Raw genomic sequence first — 12321 nt, forward strand, 5'->3', positions numbered from 1 at the left:
AAAACCCGGATTGGGAGCCAGGTCCTAAAGCCCGAAAGAGGGAGGGGGAAGAGTCAGGGGACTCAGCGTCAGAGGAGTCTAGGAGGGCTGAGAATCCGACTAGCAGAAGGGCCCAGAGAAGGAAGGAACAGAGGAAGAGGTGGAGTAAGGCTAGAATCTTAAGCTGGTGTCAGGGGGGAGGAGATTCAGATGGAATTTCGACGGTCTAAGGCATAGACGTAGCGTTGCGCGCTGCGCGTCTGGAAATGAAACTGAACTTCAATAAAGACCTTTTTACTTGAGGAAGAAGCAGCGTTGGTCTTGTGTGAGCTGGGACCTTGGGCAGCGCTGACAGTGTGTAATTTAAATTAATAAAGATTATTTTTTTAAAAATAAGACATTAAACATTAAAAAGAAAAACTTCCCTATACAGAACAAAAAAAATTTTTCCTTCCAGTAGCACTTTAAAGACCAACTAAGTTAGTTCTTGGTATGAGCTTTCGTGTGCATGCACACTTCTTCAGATACTTCCCTATACAGGGCTGCCTTCAGAGGTCTTCTAAAAGTTGTAGATATTTATCTCCTTGACATCTGACGGAAGGGCGTTCCACAGGGTGGGTGCCACTACCGAGATGACCCTGGGGGTCGCTTCCAACTCTACAATTCTGGGATCCTAGGTAGTTTGGTCTTTAGACCAAATGTGGCCAGTGAGGCAGTTCAGATGGCACTCCTCTGCTTCCCAAGATAGCAGGTCCCTGCTGCTCACCAGAGAGAAGAAGCAGGGCACAGGGAGGGAGCTGTGGTGTATGGCAGCGATGCCAGCCTGATGCTCCTGCCATGATGGATTTTACTGAGCTCCCAATGCCTGGCCCTTCTCTGTCTTGGTAAGCAGCAGCAACCCACTGCGTTGGAAACCAAGGAAGACAACAGAACCCTACCCATGTTCTCTTCTGCAAACAGAGCAGGCCTTCTGAAGCCCACCTCACAATACATTTCATAAACCAGGATATCATCATTTTTCTGACCCCTATCTTGGAGGGCGGTCTCAAAAGAATGAGGTTTTGTTGATACGGTTTACTGTGAACCAGCTTTGTAGCTGGAAGTGGATGCACCTGGTAGATTACTTGCAGCCGCCGCACTAAATACATGTGACTGGTGGTCACTGGTTACTCGCCTTGAACCCTTCCAAAATGAAACCATTGCTTAATCTGCGCCACCATATTCTCTATCAACTACCTACGACGGGATTCTGCTGTGCTTTTTCTTACCGTTCACGACCAGTAAGATCTGCTTTTTCTGGCATTTGTTGTTGTTTTTATGTAGATCTCTATTATTATTTGCTTAAAAATCTCAAAGCAGTTCACAGTATGCACAAAACCATTAAAATCAATAAATAACGAGTTAAAACATCCAAACAGTCACATCATCCCAACAGCAGCAGCAGCCAGAACAACAAAAATCAGTATCAACAGTCTGAAAATGCTGGGGTCAACTGAAATATCTATGGCTATTTGCAAAAGTACCCCATTGTTGGTGCTCTCCAGATCTCCATATGGCACCCAGTTCCACAAACTGGGCAGGACAACTTGGAAACTGAGGTGTTTCAAAACTGGGTTGCCATCAAGTATTTTGACCCCAGTCTCTCTTCTGGCATTTGTAATATGACAACGCTCATATCGAAACTCAGATTCCAATATTGGGTTTGGCTGTCAAGCTTTAAAATTATACCCTGTTGCCGCACCCACAGAAATAATTAATTGGTATCACATATTTTTACTGCTTACGTACTGGCACTAGGAGGTAACAGGTGTTGACATCAGTTGCTCAGCTCGAGGTAAACATGGACTGATTAGGTAGGACCTAGATTGGGGGTCAGCAAACTTTTTCAGCAGGGGGCTGGTCCACTGTTCCTCAGACCTTGTGGGGGGCCGGACTATATTTTGAAAAATAAAATGAATGAATTCCTATGCCCCACAAATAACCCAGAGATGCATTTTAAATAAAAGCACATTCTACTCATGTAAAAACCCCAGGCAGGCCCCACAAATAACCCAGAGATGCATTTTAAATAAAAGCACACATTCTGCTCATGTAAAAACACCAGGCAGGCCCCACAAATAACCCAGAGATGCATTTTAAATAAAAGGACACATTCTACTCATGTAAAAACACCAGGCAGGCCCCACAAATAACCCAGAGATGCATTTTAAATAAAAGGACACATTCTACTCATGTAAAAACCCCAGGCAGGCCCCACAAATAACCCAGAGATGCATTTTAAATAAAAGGACACATTCTACTCATGTAAAAACACGCTGATTCCCGAACCATCCACGGGCTGGATTTAGAAGGCGATTGGGCCGGATCCGGCCCCTGGGCCTTAGTTTGCCTACCCATGGGCTAGATGGAAGTGACTTGCATCAGCCATGACTTGGGGCGATATTACAGGTCACAAGATGCTTCAGAAATGTCTCTGATGCTGACCTTCGATAGCTGTGCAGCAACTGAAAGCAATTGCAATAGAGATGCAGACTGGAAAAGAGCTCTGCTGAAAGGCTGCCCTGATTCCTATATTGTACAGAGTAGACCTGATAAATGGTACCTGAAGAGCACAATGATTAATTGGTGCGAGATGATCTTTCAGGTACATCACAACAGGCAGGCAACTGAGGGGGAAATGGTCAGAAGCGTAATCTCATATTTTCGATGTGATCTGATCCTTGTCTTTGTGTCTTATTATTATTATTATTATTATTATTATTATTTATTATAAATACAAAAAGTGGAAAAAGTAACATAGAAACACATAGACAAAAAATAAACTACTTTTTACACAAACAAGAATTGTACCCACCCCCGTGACTTGCCATCACCACTGCTTCCTTCCACCCCACCTTGACTTCCGTACGTTTTAAATTTAATACCAAACATTGCAATCTTGTGGTTTGCTGCATTTTGTTCTCTTTATAATGTGATTTATTAATAGGTTCTGTTACACTTTATTTGTGTCTTTTGGGGAAGGGGCAGGAAAGCTCTACAGTGGTACCTCGGGTTAAGAACTTAATTCATTCTGGAGGTCCGTTCTTAACCTGAAACTGTTCTTAACCTGGGGTACCACTTTAGCTAATGGGGCCTCCTGCTGCTGCTGGGCAATATCTGTTCCCATCCTGAAGCAAAGTTCTTAAGCCGAGGTACTATTTCTGGGTTAGTGAAGTCTGTAACCTGAAGCGTCTGTAACCCGAGGTACCACTGTATCTAGTTATCTATCTATGTTTTTTGTTGTTGTTGTTGTTTAGTCATTTAGTCGTGTCCGACTCTTCGTGACCCCATGGACCAGAGCACGCCACTCACTCCTGTCTTCCACTGTCTCCCGCAGTTTGGTCAAACTCATGCTGGTAGCTTCCAGAACACTGTCCAACCATCTTGTCCTCTGTCGTCCCCTTCTCCTTGTGCCCTCCATCTTTCCCAACATCAGGGTCTTTTCCAGGGAGTCTTCTCTTCTCATGAGGTGGCCAAAGTACTGGAGCCTCAGCTTCACGATCTGTCCTTCCAGTGAGCACTCAGGGCTTATTTCCTTCAGAATGGATAGGTTTGATCTTCTTGCAGTCCATGGGACTCTCAAGAGTCTCCTCCAGCACCATAATTCAAAAGCATCAATTCTTCGGCGATCAGCCTTCTTTATGGTACAGCTCTCACTTCCATACATCACTACTGGGAAAACCATAGCTTTCACTATACAGACCTTTGTTGGCAGGGTGATGTCTCTGCTTTTTAAGGTGCTGTGTAGGTTTAGGAAAGTTTTTAATGTTTGATATTTTATCGTGTTTTTAATATTCTATTGGGAGCTGCCTAGAGTGGCTGGGGTATAAATAAAATAATAATAATAATAATAATAATAATAATAATAATAATAATAATATTGTGGGGTTTTTTTAAAAAAATAAGTTTTTCTTTTCTTTTCTTTGAAGAAAAAGCTTTGTAATAAAATTGGCCCGTTTCTCAGTTTAAAAAAGGTCTTTGTGGGAGGGGAGTCATAGAGTTGGAAGGGACCCAACGGTCATCTAGTCCAACCCCCTACAATGGAGGAATCTTAGCTAAAGCACCCATGACAGATGGCCACCCAAACTCTGCTTAAAAACCTCTGAGGGAGGAGAGTCCACAACCTCCAGAGGGAGACCGTTCCACTGTCAAACAGCTCTGACTGTCAGAAAGTCTTTTCCTGATGTTTAATCTGAAGGTTATTGTTTTGCTGTTTCTGTTTTAACTCCTTACTTGTGCTTTTTTATTGTATTTTTATCTTGTGGACTACCCTGAGATCTTTTGATGTATATACGTGCATTCTTTATATCGGTGTCCAAAGACCCACAAAAGCATTTTCAAAAGCAAAAGAAAAGAGCATAAAACATTTAAAAACCATATTGTCAGGAAAGCATTGTTTAATGTCTGGATAAGATATAAAGACTTACTTGAAATTAAAACCCCAAGGTGGTTGTCACCAATGGAAGCAAAGGCTCAGAAAAAGCTCAATATGGAGGCCAAATGGCCGAAATATTGGGAAATATTGGAACAAGAAGGAGACAAATTGAAATTGCAGAGTTTTGAGAAATTAAAAGATAAAGTGCGAGACTGGCTTCATTATTATCAAATAAGAGAGGCCTATAATTTGGACAAAAAAATTGGCTTTCAGGTGGAAAAATCAAAATTGGAAACAGAACTGTTAGATCCCAAAACTAAGATACTTTCAAGAATGTATAACTTGCTGTTAAAATGGAATACGCAGGATGAAACGGTTAAATCTGCTATGATTAAATGGGCACAATATGTTGGACATAACATTATGTTTGCTGACTGGGAACAGTTGTGGACCACAGGTATGAAATTCACGGCATGTAATGCCTTAAGAGAGAATATTATGAAAATGATATACAGGTGGTACATGACACCAGTCAAGCTTGCAAAAATATATCATTTGCCCGATAACAAATGTTGGAAATGTAAAGAAAATGAAGGTACATTCTTTCACCTTTGGTGGACGTGCCCAAAGATTAAGGCTTTCTGGGAGATGATCTATAATGAAATAAAAAAGGTATTTAAATATATCTTCCTGAAGAAACCAGAGGCCTTCCTCTTGGGCATAGTCGGCCAATTGGTGCCAAAGGATAGAACTTTTTTCATGTATGCAACAACAGCAGCAAGAATACTTATTGCAAAGTACTGGAAGACACAAGATTCACCCACCCTGGAAGAGTGGCAGATGAAGGTGATGGACTATATGGAACTGGCGGAAATGACTGGCAGAATCCGAGACCTGGGAGAAGAGTTGGTGGAAGAAGAGTGGAAGAAATTTAAAGACTATTTGCAGAAATACTGTAAAATTAATGAATGTTAAAATGATGTTGGTCTGAAAATAAGCGGCATTAGCAACAAAGTTAATAAGAATATGCAAAAATGGATTGATAATGGATGAAAATATTGAGTTATAATATGTTAAGATATAGTTAAGATAAATGAAAGAGGGTAAGGATTTGTTGATTTAATTATGTAAATGGGAATACAAAAAGGGGAGGTGTGAGGAGGTCAAGGAAACAAGCTAATGAGTTTAAAGATAAAAAAATGGATTTGTTTTTAATTTTTCCTTATTTATTGGTTTCTTTTTTGCATTTTGTATTTTTATTCTTCTTTTTTCTTTTTTCCATTCTATGTATCTTTGTATGTTTTGTATTTCTTTCTTTTTATATGCTTTCTTTTTATTTTGTAAATCTTTGTTTTTTGTAAAATCTCAATAAATATTTTATATATTAAAAAAAAGCAAAAGAAAAGAGAATTACAGAGAAAGCTTTCGAAGGTGGTCACTATGTTTTATCCGGAGCATGTGGGCTTCTATTTTTTATTTCTTCCGAGAGGAACTGGATATAAATCTAATAAATAAAATAAAAATAAATAAAATAGATGGACAATCCTGACAGCGGACAGCTCTCTTTCCATTTAGGGAAGTTTTTAATGACTGATGTTTTAATGTATTTTTAATCTATTGTTGGAAGCCGTCCCGAGTGGCTGAGGAAACCCAGCCAGATGGGTAGGGTATAAATAAATTATTATTATTATTATTATTATTATTATTATTATTATTATTATTACCATTTAGCATGGTGCTCTCCCCAGAAGGGTCCACCCCACACTTCATTCTCTGTTTGCTTTTTCGTGGGTACCAACCATTTTTATTTTCCAATCGATATTTTTAAGGTACTACTGCTATCGTTATAAAACATTTGTCTGCTAGGCTGTTCTGTTTATAACTGCTTTTTCACCCCTTAAGCTAGTTGCATGGGTTTATTATTTGTATTACCAGGCTTGATTGTTTTTTAATAGAAAAGTAGGATAAGCAAGGAGCAAAATGCTACCTCGCTTAAGCAAGTTTATTTCAGCAGGGGACTAAATCCACTCTCCCTAAACAACTGTGTTGAGCTTTGACAAGATAGATAGAACAGATGCAGGTCAAGAATGTTAAGGCAATTGCCAGTTCCTCTACTCTTAAATAAAAGGATTTGATGAGGTAATTTTCCATTGAGAAGGCATCTTGCCAGTGCTTAGCAGGAGATTGGAAGGCAATAATTTGAATGTGCTGCCAAGTGAAAAATTAAAAATTAACTCTCTCCTTTGTGGTAGTCACAGATATGTAGAAAATGGGTCTTTCTAATATAAAAGTGAAAGAACTGGAGGCTGCAACCTATGCTGAACGTTAGCCTGAAATAAATGTGTAGAATTAGACATAACCCTTGCCTCGCCAGCATAATGTCTGAGGCCACCATGTTATAATAGTATGAAAGACAGATTGGTATGCTATAAGGAAGGGGAATTATTTCACAATTTAATTTTTCCAAGATTCATCTGTGCGTCAAAATAAAGAAACTGAATACCAATGTGGCACAACAGATAATAATAATAATAATAATAATAATAATAATAATAATAATATTTTATTTATACCCCTCCCTTCCCAGTTCAGAAAACCGGGCTCAGGACGGCTAACAACAAATTTAAAACAATTAATGCAACAAAAAACAGCATAAAATACAGTATAAGACGCGAATAACAGTAAATTCAGAATTCAAAAATCAATTTAGGGGGGAAATCCATCCAATAAACATTAGATGATCACCAGGGCTAGCTGGCTAAGTTAGTCCTATTTGAGCCAGCGAGGAGACCAGGGGAGAATTAGCTGTGGGATGCCATAGCGGGTAATCTTCATAAAAAGGGGAGGGAAGGAAGGGGAATAAAAGATCAGGCTAAGTTCAAATTGAAAGCCAGGTGGAATAGCTCTGGCTTACAGGCCCTGCGGAAGGAAGTTAAATCCTGCAGGGCCCTGGTCTCATAGGACAGAGTATTCCACCAGGTCGGAGCCATCACTGAGAAGACCCTGGCCCTGGTAGAGGATAATCTGACTTCCTTAGGGCCCGGGACCTCTAAACTATGATTATTCATGGACCTTAAGGACCTCTGCAGGGCACCGTAAATACGAGGGCCCTAAGCCACAAAGGGCTTTAAAGGTCAAAACCAGTACCTTAAACCTGACCCAATACTCCACCGGGAGCCAGTGCAGCTGGAAAAGCACTGGGTGAATATGCTCCCATGGCAAGGACCCTGTGAGGAGCCTTGCTGCAGCATTCTGCCCCCCCCCCGGAGTTTCTGGGACAGTTTCAAGGGCAGCCCCACGTAGAACAAATTACAGTAGTCAAGCCTGAAGGTGACCGTTGCATGGATCACTGTGGCCAGATCAGGGCGGGGAAGGTAAGGGACCAACTGCTTAGAAAATATAGAGAAGGGAACAGTTTGCACTCTGGTCAATTGTTCGTGTTTATTACTTGATGATACAGTGGTACCTCAGGTTAAGTACTTAATTCGTTCCGGAGGTCCGTTCTTAACCTGAAACTGTTCTTAACCTGAAGCACCACTAATGGGGCCTCCTGCTGCTACGGCGACGCCAGAGCATGATTTCTGTTCTCATCCTGAAGCAAAGTTCTTAACCTGAAGCACTATTTCTGGGTTAGCAGAGTCTGTAACCTGAAGTGTATGTAACCTGAAACATATGTAACCCAAGGTACCAATGTACAGTACTAGAATGCATAACAACACAATAAAACCCTTGGCAACTTGACCCTTCCATGGTCAAAAGTCAGCAAAAAAAGAAAGGGAGACAAACACACTTTTGGTGTCCATCCCTTTGATGCTTCTGAATGCCAGTTTTGGAAGCCACAGGAAAAGGAAGTGTGTGGGGGATTGGATCCTGCTTATGGGTTTATCAAAAGAGGCATCTGCTTGGCCATTGTGAGATCAGAATGCTGGACAAGATGAGCCATTCGCCTGATTCAGCAGGATTTTCCTTATGCACTTACCTAGCTACATATTACGAAAGGCATAAAAACAGATGTACCGCTTCGGACCGGCTGAAATCAGTCTGCTTGGAAACTTTGAACGTTGCCTTGAAACACTGCTGTCTTGAGATAATATGTCATAAAAATATATTATACAACCACTGAGGCAAAAGTGACATAAAATGAGCAGATATTTAAATATGTCTTGACACAGAAGTAACATCATCCTGGGAAGGCTCTATTTGAGGGGTTTTACCTAGTACAGTGGGACGTGGGTGGCGCTGTGGGTTAAACCACAGAGCCTAGGACTTGCCAATCAGAAGGTCGGCAGTTCGAATCCCCGCAACGGGGTAAGCTCCCGTTGCTCAGTCCCAGCTCCTGCCCACCTAGCAGTTCAAAAGCGCGTCAAAGTGCAAGTAGATAAATAGGTACTGCTCTGGTGGGAAGGTAAATGGCATTTCCGTGTGCTGCTCTGGTTCGCCAGAAGCGGCTTAGTCCTGCTGGCTACATGACCTGGAGGCTGTACGCCGGCTCCCTCGGCCAGTAAAGTGAGATGAGCGCCACAACCCCAGAGTTGGTCACGACTGGACCTAATGGTCAGGGGTCCCTTTACCTTTACCTTACCTAGTACAGTCATACCTCGGAAGCTGAACGGAATCCGTTCTGGAAGTCCGTTCGACTTCCAAAACGTTCGGAAACCAAGGCGTGACTTTTGATTGGCTACAGGAAGCTCCTGCAGCCAATCGGAAGCTGTGTCGGTTGTTTGGGTTCCAAAGAACATTCACAAACTGGAACACTCACAGGTTTGTGGCATTCGGGAGCCAAAATGTTCGAGTCGCAAGGCATTCGTCAACCAAGGTACGACTGTAATTATTTAGGGAAATTAAGTCCTTCAATAACGTTTTACATTTCCTCTTTCTGGCTACTTATGTTTCCCTACATTTATTAGCTGAGTGCCATAAATATGGTTGTTATATTTATTAAAGTCTAGGACTTTGAATCTGTGCAACTGAGGTGCAGGCAGCAATTCTGTGGGATTTCTGCTATCAGGCATAGGATTGTGCTGACAACGGATAAACCACTTAATATTTGTACCTTATACTTTCTCTATCTATATTTGATGCCGTTTCTTGCTATAAAGATGCAAGCTTTTAATCAAGAGTTACCTTTATGTTTGCAAAGCAGTCTGAAAGCTTCGATTTGCCTCAGCAAGTCTAAGGAGGGCATTTGGCTCGTTCATATACAGAATTCTCGCTAGCTGCCACTCCTGTACATATACAGTCAGTAAATCCTTGAGTAATCCTTCAATTTGCTTTCGGTCCACCATTTCAGGAAGTCTGAATGCGGAGTGCACACTGCAAGCCGAAAACTAGGGTGCGGAGAGGTCTGTCCTTGCTGCTTTTTCCATATTGTAGAGCTCTACCACGCCGTGGGTTTTAGAGCTAGTTACAGTGGTAAAGGAGACATCTCTTGCCTCTCTTCCTCGGAGAGCTGATTAATAAGGAGTGGCAGTCTTTGGTTTATGCTGCAATGTTTTAAGATTCGTCTGCAACCAGAACAGGTAATAAAAAGAGGCAGAGCACAATACATGGATGGACCAAAGTGACATTTAAATTACAGACCTCAGCAGAGAAGGAAACATGATCGAACTGATTCGGATGAGTCTTCTTGCCCAGGGCAAGAGGGCAAACAAAAACATGACCCCTGCACCCCTTATATAACCCACTACCTCCACCTCGTACTTGGACCTAACCTGCAGACACACATTGAACAACTTTCCCCCGCTCCCCAACCATGAGATGTTCCCTGCCAGGGATGTAAAAGGTAAAGGGACCCCTGACCATTAGGTCCAGTCATGGCTGACTCTGAGGTTGCGGCGCTCATCTCGCTTTATTGGCCGAGGGAGCCGGCGTACAGCTTCCGGGTCATGTGGCCAGCATGACTAAGCTGCTTCTGGCGAACCAGAGCAGCGCACAGAAACGCCGTTTACCTTCCCGCCAGAGCAGTACCTATTTATCTACTTGCACGTTGACATGCTTTCGAACTGCTAGGTTGGCAGGAGGCCAGGGATGTAAGAAGGCATCAATTTCCATTCTCACCAATGTTCATTGCATGCTGCGCTGTCTCTCCTGTGCTGCAATTCGGCTTCTAACAAAAACTATGCCGTTTGTCTCGCTGCCCATGGTGGGGGAATTTTACATAGCTGTTACATTATTCCACAACATTTATTTTGATGCAAAGGTAGGCAAAGGTGAAGGACCCCTGGACTGGTTACGTCCAGTCAAAGGCGACTATGGAGTGGCAGCGCTCATCTTGCTTTCAGGCCGAGGGAGCCAGTGTTTGTCCACAGACAGCATATGACCAGCGTGACTAAACCGCTTCTGGAACACCGTGGCGGAAACCAGAATGCACGGAAATGCCGTTTACCTTCCTGACGCAGCGGTACCTATTTATCAACTTGTGCTGATATGCTTTCGAACTGCTAGGTTGGCAGGAGCTGGGACAGCAACGGGAGCTCACCCCGTTGCACGGATTCGAACAACCCGACCTTCCAATCAGTAACCCCAAGAGGCTCAGTGGTTTAGACCATGCCATGCAAATGGGGTAGTGGGGAGTCATCAATTACACACTGTTTGCAGGCTGAAAACAGCAAATTGTATTCACTGGGTTGGTTTCCATTCTGGACTTAGTACACAAAGTCCGCTCCCATTTCCATCGGAATTCTCCGATATTCCTACTCGCTGCCAATAGCTCCACAGAGACTGCCGGTGTGGTTTGATCATTTGTCCCAGCAGTACGGAAAAGCACCATGTTGCAGAAACGTATCAATTCTTCAATAGCAAAGGCAGGCACAATACATGCTTGCCCAGTTCACCAACCCAGTCATTAGTTTCTAAGCAGGAAACTAGGGAAAGGATTGCAAGGAAGCAAAGCCCTCGGGGCACAGCTTGCATTGTCACCAACCTCAATGTATTTGTTCGTTTTTCTAACCTCAGTCAAGCAAACGTGTCTGGCTTTTAAAAAGAAGAAAAAAGAAAGGTGTTGGATTAATTGGTGTTCTAAAAGAACTCAGAAACAGAACCGAGACAGGCCTGGTGACTTTTGCTGAACAAACAGCAATAACATTAGCACCAGCACAATCTGGCAGATTGCCTGTTACATGGGAGTAAGCAAACACACCTGTGTATATTTGCCAAAACAATATGGTGTGCGGTTCATGGGCTGCTAGATTGCAGTTAAACCTAAAGAAGCTATTTTCATCTTACTTGTTGGAGCTGCGGGTATGTGCAGAATGATATTAATCAACTGAGACTTAAGCTGACTGAAGTAGATGTAATTATCAACTAAAAAAAACCACAAACCAATGTCCCCAGCTGTGCTGGAACGTACAAAAGCTCATAAAAGTAGAGGCTTGCATTTCACACATCTGCCTTAATGAATGCAGAGGCTGATCCATTGTGACCTCATGAGAAGAAAAAGAGAGAACCGAGAAAACCAACATTCCTCCTCCTACGATCAAGTATATGTTTCCCACTGACCAACAGTGACACCTAAAGGCTACAAAATAATAACAGAAGAAACTTTAGCACATCGCGGGACTGGTGTATCCTCATCTTCTAAGCTTGATTTTTCATCTAATCTATGGATGTTAAACCCCCCCCCCCCCCATTTTTATCCTCATTCAAACATTAGTGGAATGACCTGGGAGTTATCCGCTAACACCTTGTGCAAAGGAATGAATGGGGAACAGCACAATATTGTTGCAGCTACTGCCTATTTTATTCTAGAGTGATAGTTGTGTTAGACTATTTTGGAGGCGGAGGAGGGAGATTCTCGTAGCACCTTAAGGAGTAACAAATTTATTGCAGACCCTCAAAGTGCCCCTATTTTCCAGGGATGGTCCTGGATTTACAGAAGCCGTCACGGTTTCTGATTTGATCCCAGAATGTCCCGCTTTTCCTTGGGACAT

Source organism: Podarcis raffonei, chromosome 11 (genome assembly GCF_027172205.1).
Source record: "Podarcis raffonei isolate rPodRaf1 chromosome 11, rPodRaf1.pri, whole genome shotgun sequence".
Lineage (NCBI taxonomy): Eukaryota > Metazoa > Chordata > Lepidosauria > Squamata > Lacertidae > Podarcis > Podarcis raffonei.